Genomic DNA, 5579 nt, shown 5'->3' with positions numbered 1-5579 from the left:
TACAGGCCCACATTTCCTAGTCAAAACATTACACCCAGGAATACACATAGTCTAGCGTATTGATCTCCTTTTTGTTAACCTGAAAAGAATTAAAAAAAAAAAAAAGACAAGGCAAGAAACAGGAGGCTGGCTGGGGTACAGATTAACCCCCACACCTGTGTGTCTTTGAAGATATTCCTGGCCAGGCCTTTGCTAATTGTCCAGCCTGAGGAGTCTTTCATACTCACCTCAACCTTCACATACCCTGCTCCACAAAGAAGTTTCCACTTGGCTATTCTATTCTCCTTCATTTTTATGTATTAATTACATGAAAGAAAACATATTCGTCTAAAATGCATATTTTTTTTGATTGCCCTAATCTTTTGGGCAGACCAAAAACAGCACGTTTTGATCAGTAAGGAATAATTCCAAGTAAGATTGTCCATGTTTCTAATGCTATATGTATATACATATATGCAATTATTTATTTATCCTCAGCAAATTGAAACTGCTTTATCTTGACCTGGCTGCTCCTCTGGCCTCCTCTCCCGCCCCAGGCTCTCCAGCCTCCTCTCCGCCTCCCCTTCTTCCCTCCCCTTTCTGCTAGCCCCTCCTTCCAGTTGAGTCAGTGGCTTGAAACTTTTAAAAGCTCTGTGCTCCAAGTTAGAAAAAAGCTTTTTTTTTTTTTTACGAGGTATCAGCACTTTTCTTTCATTAGGGGGAAGGCGTGAGGAAAGTACCAAACGGCAGCAGACTTTTAAACTTTAAATAGACAGGTCTGAGTGTCTGAACTTGCTTTTCCTCCGTCTCTTATCCACCCAGGAGTTCCTCGGCTTGGAGCGCCCCGCTTCACTCCTTTTGAGTGAGAGAGTAAGTTTTTAAAACTTTACTTTACCTACTTGTTTCTTTTTTTCTTCAAGTCCCAACTTTTTTTTCACCCCCTCCTTGACTCTACCTGTAACTCCATGTAACTGGGACTTTAACTTGTAGATGCAGCAAACTTTCAGGGGTGTTGGAGATTCAGTGGGAAAATTGAAATTTCCATTTTGAGATTGTAAAGAAGTTTTTTTTTTTTGGTGGTGGTGTGATGATGCAACAGGTAAAAGGGTCTAACCTTTCCGATTCTTCTGAGCGAGTCTTCTGGATCTGGCTGCTTCGTATTAGAGCGTGATAGTGCTTAAGTGTTGGGAAGCAGGGTTCGGGGTAGGGGGTCTGTATTGTTAGGGTGGGCTGGGAGGGGGGGGAGATGTAGGGGCCTGGGTTGGGGATTTGATTGACTTGGTAAACAAAATCAAAAGTGCAGATATGCCTCGCGTGCTTGCCTCTGGCATTGTCCACTGGACGCTTTCTCTGGTGGAGAACTTGATGGGTGTCTGCTGCCTGGAAGGCGCAGAGCTCCTTTTGTACCCGGGCGCTTTGTTCCAGTGTGCGGCTCCCTCCCGTCCACGTGGTGCCCTGCTCCGCAAGTCTCCCCGCGAAAAGCCCGGGATACCGAGTCCCGAGCGTTTGCAGGGTTCGGGCTGAGAAGTCTCAGTGGCTATTGTGTGTGCACGACCAGCGAGGAATATCGGGGACCCCCCCGGAACCCCAGTATTGGGGGGCAGCCTGGGGCCGAGGGCGCTTCGGCGGGTGATGGCTACGAGGGGGGCTGGCGGGGGTGGGGTGGCCCAGGTGCCACCACGATCAACTCAAAGACCGGCTCCGAAGAAGAAGAGGGGGGGGAGAAGCGTGCGCCCTGCGGCAGCCCCCGGCCGAGCCCCCGGCGCGCCCGGAACGTCCCGGCGCGCGCGGGCGGGCTGCAGATCCGAGGGTTTTTCCGCTAGTGTGTGCTGTTGAAGAAGGGCTGACTTTTGTTACGGGGTGGGGGGGTGTGATCATTGTGTAAACCACGCATGGAGCCCTGCGGGTTGTTGTCCGGTGGAAATCGGGGTCTCCACTCCCACCTTGGATCCTCGTTGTGACCCCCAGAGTTGGAGGCGCTTGCACCCCGAGAACCCAGGAAGGCAGATTAAAATGAAAGCGCCGTGGGGCGCCTCCTGCCATCTTAAGCCGCCGCCTCCAGGGCTCCGGGTGGGCCCCAGATTCGGAGGGGGTAGGGGGTGCAGCTGTCCTCCTTTCCCTCCCCCCAGCCCTAAATCCGCACACACCCCAGACTGGCCTCGGAAGGGAAGCCGGGAGGGGCGAGGCCAAACTGTGGAACTAGCCGTGGTTGACTTAATTAAAGCTGTCAATCTCCTCCTTCCCTTGCCCTCTCCCTCCCCCCTCTCTCCTCCTCGGGCTTTCCGGCTCCCTTTTTCTCTGGCTCCTAGGTTCGGCGGGACCCTGGGGAAGGGGGAGGGAGCCTGCCTGCTTGAACACCTTTGGGAATTGTGGTGTTGCTAGATTGCACTTGTAAGGCTTCTGGAAGTTCTTAAAAATTTACCAAGAACGAAGCGAGGCGGGGTGCACGAGGAAGGGAGACCCTGAAACGCGCCCGGGACCCCAGCTGTGATTGCCTGGAACCCGAACCCGGTGTCCCCCCCCGCTGCACCGCGCGCCCCGCGTCCTCCAGTCCAGGTCCGTCGCACGCAGGCCGGGCCTCGCTCCGGTTTTATGCTGGTCTCTCCTGGACCCGCTTCAGACTCAGTACCCCCCACCCCCCCACACACATAGGCTGGCTTCTGTTTATTCCCCACCCCAAGATGTACAAAATGGGGTGGGGGGGTGTCGAGAGGCCGGGGAGAAACCCTTGGCTGTCTTCAGTCGGGGGTTCATTCCCTTCGCGCCCAAACCAAGTTAGTAATAAGGAGAAAGATGCTAAGTCTGTCCAGCTGGGACAAGGGGTACATTTTAAAACTGTCACGATTTCCCGGGAAGAAGCTTACTTCTATGTATTAAAAAAAAAATTAACGCAAGGATTGCTGGTGTGCCAATCCACATGTAAAATATACCTTGGAGTCGAATAATTAGCACTTTGGGCAGGCCAAATTGAATTTAAAAAATTATAGAAGTCACAGCAGGCACCTTCTATCCTGGTGTTGTGTTGAATTCGCGATTATTGGAATGAAGCTCCCGGATGGCAAAAAGGGTTTGCATTTCACAGTCGTACACAGGGCCACCTGTCCTTTGTCTGCCACTGCCTAAGCAGATTTCAAATGCCCTTTGAGGTTTATCACCACCGAATTTCACACCCTTTCCTCTGCCACTCTCTTTTAGGAAATACACCCTGTAGTCAGCATCCGGACACCCGAGGTCACTTGGCTGTTTAGGTGTTTCCAATTCCTGCCTTGACAAAGATGGGGGTGTTCCTGTTACCTTGTTGTGAGTTACCACAGTGTAGCTTAGCTTGGTGAGAACCTGAGAAACTGTATGCCTGAGGGAAACGAATGGCAGAGGACAGTCACCAGTGATTAATACCTATTCTGACCTCTCATCCAGAGTCTCTTTGAATGCCTGTGTTGAATGAAGCATACGCAGTTCAGTTCTGGAAAGGGAAAAAGAAAAAGGTTGTATTGTCAACAGTCTTCAATAAGGACACTACAGCTTGAGAAAACTCAAACGAGTGTGGTGGTATACTCCTGTAATTCTAACCAGAGGAGGCTGGGGTTGAAGAAATGTCAGATAGTTCAAGGCCACCCTGAGCTATATGACTATCTCAAGAAAAAAATAACTTGCAGAAAGATGACGAAACTATCCACTTTATTTAACTGTCTACTAAATTCACCATGTAGCTGAGTTTATATCAAGCACCTTTGCTGAAATGTAAACCATGGTTGAAATGTGTTTTTAAGTCATTTCACTTGCTGTTTTGGTAAAGAGATACACTAGCTAAATGGGCTAGATTTCCTCCTCCCCCCCCCCATTTTTTTGTGCCAGTACTAAAACCAGCTCTGTGTGAGTGTTGTCCCCTAGCTTTTTCACTTGAAGCTGATGCTCTACTTCTTGAGTCCCTTCTGGCCATTTGGTGGTAAATTAAGAAATAAGAGTCGCCTGGACTTTTCTGCCTAAGCTGGCTTCAAATTTTAATACTCAGAGCTCAGTCTCCTAAGTAGTTGTGAATAGTAATGAGCCACCATCCATGCATACCTTTCATAGATCTTTCAAAGAATAATAGGTGGACTTCCCTGGCCCCTACAAGCAAGGATTCTTTCAATCAGAGAGCATAGAGAATACTGTTAAAATACTATTTCACTTGGGTTTGAGCATCATACAGGGTGTATTTATGTGATTACAAATGACTGCACTATGAAAATAGGAGATAGAAGTTAAGGAAAGTGTTGAAGTTAACCCCAGTTAGTATTGAAAAAATAAATGTTTTAGTGCGCTGCTTCTGACTTAATTGTTTTTCCTGGGGCACCCCTAAATTTACTTGAACAAACTTTGTTGGTGAATGAGTTGTTGTCTCTTGGTCACTGTCTTTTGGGGTGGCATCCTTCACATACCTCTTCTTGGCCAGGAGAAACTAGTATACTCATATGATGATAAGATGGCTAAGGAGAGCCAGAAAAAGAAAAGCATGGTTGTGTCCTGGTTTTGTATTTTGATCTTAACCTCCTAATTCTCACCCTCTAAAAGAGAGAAAAGTAAAAAAACAAAACAGAAGTTCATCAAAAGCAGTTCAGGAATGTAAAGGTGTGTCAGCGCTTTACCAAGGAATCTGAGACTAATCAGGCAGGACTTTAAACAGAGGAGATGTTTACACGCAGACTAGATTTGATAGACCACAGACCTAGGCTAAGCTTCAGCTTTCCAGGCAGAAAGGCAAAGGTTGGATTTTACCTAATGAAGTGGAAATTTTTGTTCCCCACCATCCCAAATACAGGATTCAAATCTCTACATGCTCCATGACCATGTGTGTGTGGAGATATAATAACTGGGTTTAACATCAGCTCTCCTCTTCCTTCACCTTCGCCCCCTTTTTCTCCTTTTCTTTTCTCTCATCTTGTTTGTCCTTGAACTATTTTTTCTGCAATCGTGTCCTTGGCTGCAATAAACTTGTGTTACAATCAGAATGTGCAAAAGTAGAAAAATAGCAGCACCAGGACCTCATCTTATAAACGACAGAAGCTTTTTTAAATTAATGTCTTTTTATTTTACTCACTGATTACTCGGGAATGATGTCAAGTGTTGTTTCAACACTCGGCGTGCTCCTTGAGTTATTGTCATTTTAAGTCTTAATAAGAGGGCCCTAGTTATAATAAATTCATCCAGCAGTTTTTTTTGTTGTTTTGGTTTGGTTTTGCCCAGCATTTCTTACTTGGGTTAAGGACTAGTGAACAGAACTAACTTCCTCACAGAGCTCATATTCTAATTGAAGAAAGCAGAGAGGAAGCCATAAGCCCTAATGGACCAGTGATAAATTATCAGCTCAGAGAGTTATTTTAAAAAGTAGGCCAAGGGGAATAGGAAGTGACAGCACTGGTAAAAGGATGTTGCTGTTTTATACTTGGTGGTCAGGAAAACTGACTAAAGTAGTGAGGCCTGAAACTAGTGGAGAAGGAACCAGGTGGGAGGAGCAGAGCTGATTCAAGACTAGGTTGAGAAGGGGGCTGCCCAGGCCAGTGACCTGGCTGAGATCAGGCAACAGACAGCAAGGACAATAGAAGGAATGGGTCCTATCA

At 47.2% G+C, this 5579-nt stretch overlaps 1 protein-coding gene across 1 annotated transcript in view; it reads left to right on the top strand.

The window, feature by feature from the left end:
- Nucleotides 1–623: 623 nt before the first annotated feature.
- The window catches only part of Gja1 (gap junction protein alpha 1), a 9352-nt gene continuing 4396 nt past the window's right edge, over nucleotides 624–5579 (top strand). The window contains 1 exon segment of the mRNA XM_090338206.1: nucleotides 624–849. The gene's annotated coding sequence lies outside the window, so the exon portion shown is untranslated.

The sequence above is a fragment of the Megascapheus bottae genome, chromosome 8 (genome assembly GCF_031878675.1).
Source record: "Megascapheus bottae isolate mThoBot1 chromosome 8, mThoBot2.hap1, whole genome shotgun sequence".
Lineage (NCBI taxonomy): Eukaryota > Metazoa > Chordata > Mammalia > Rodentia > Geomyidae > Megascapheus > Megascapheus bottae.
Note: the sequence above shows the minus strand (reverse complement) of the source record. Positions and strands in the feature narration are given on the sequence as shown.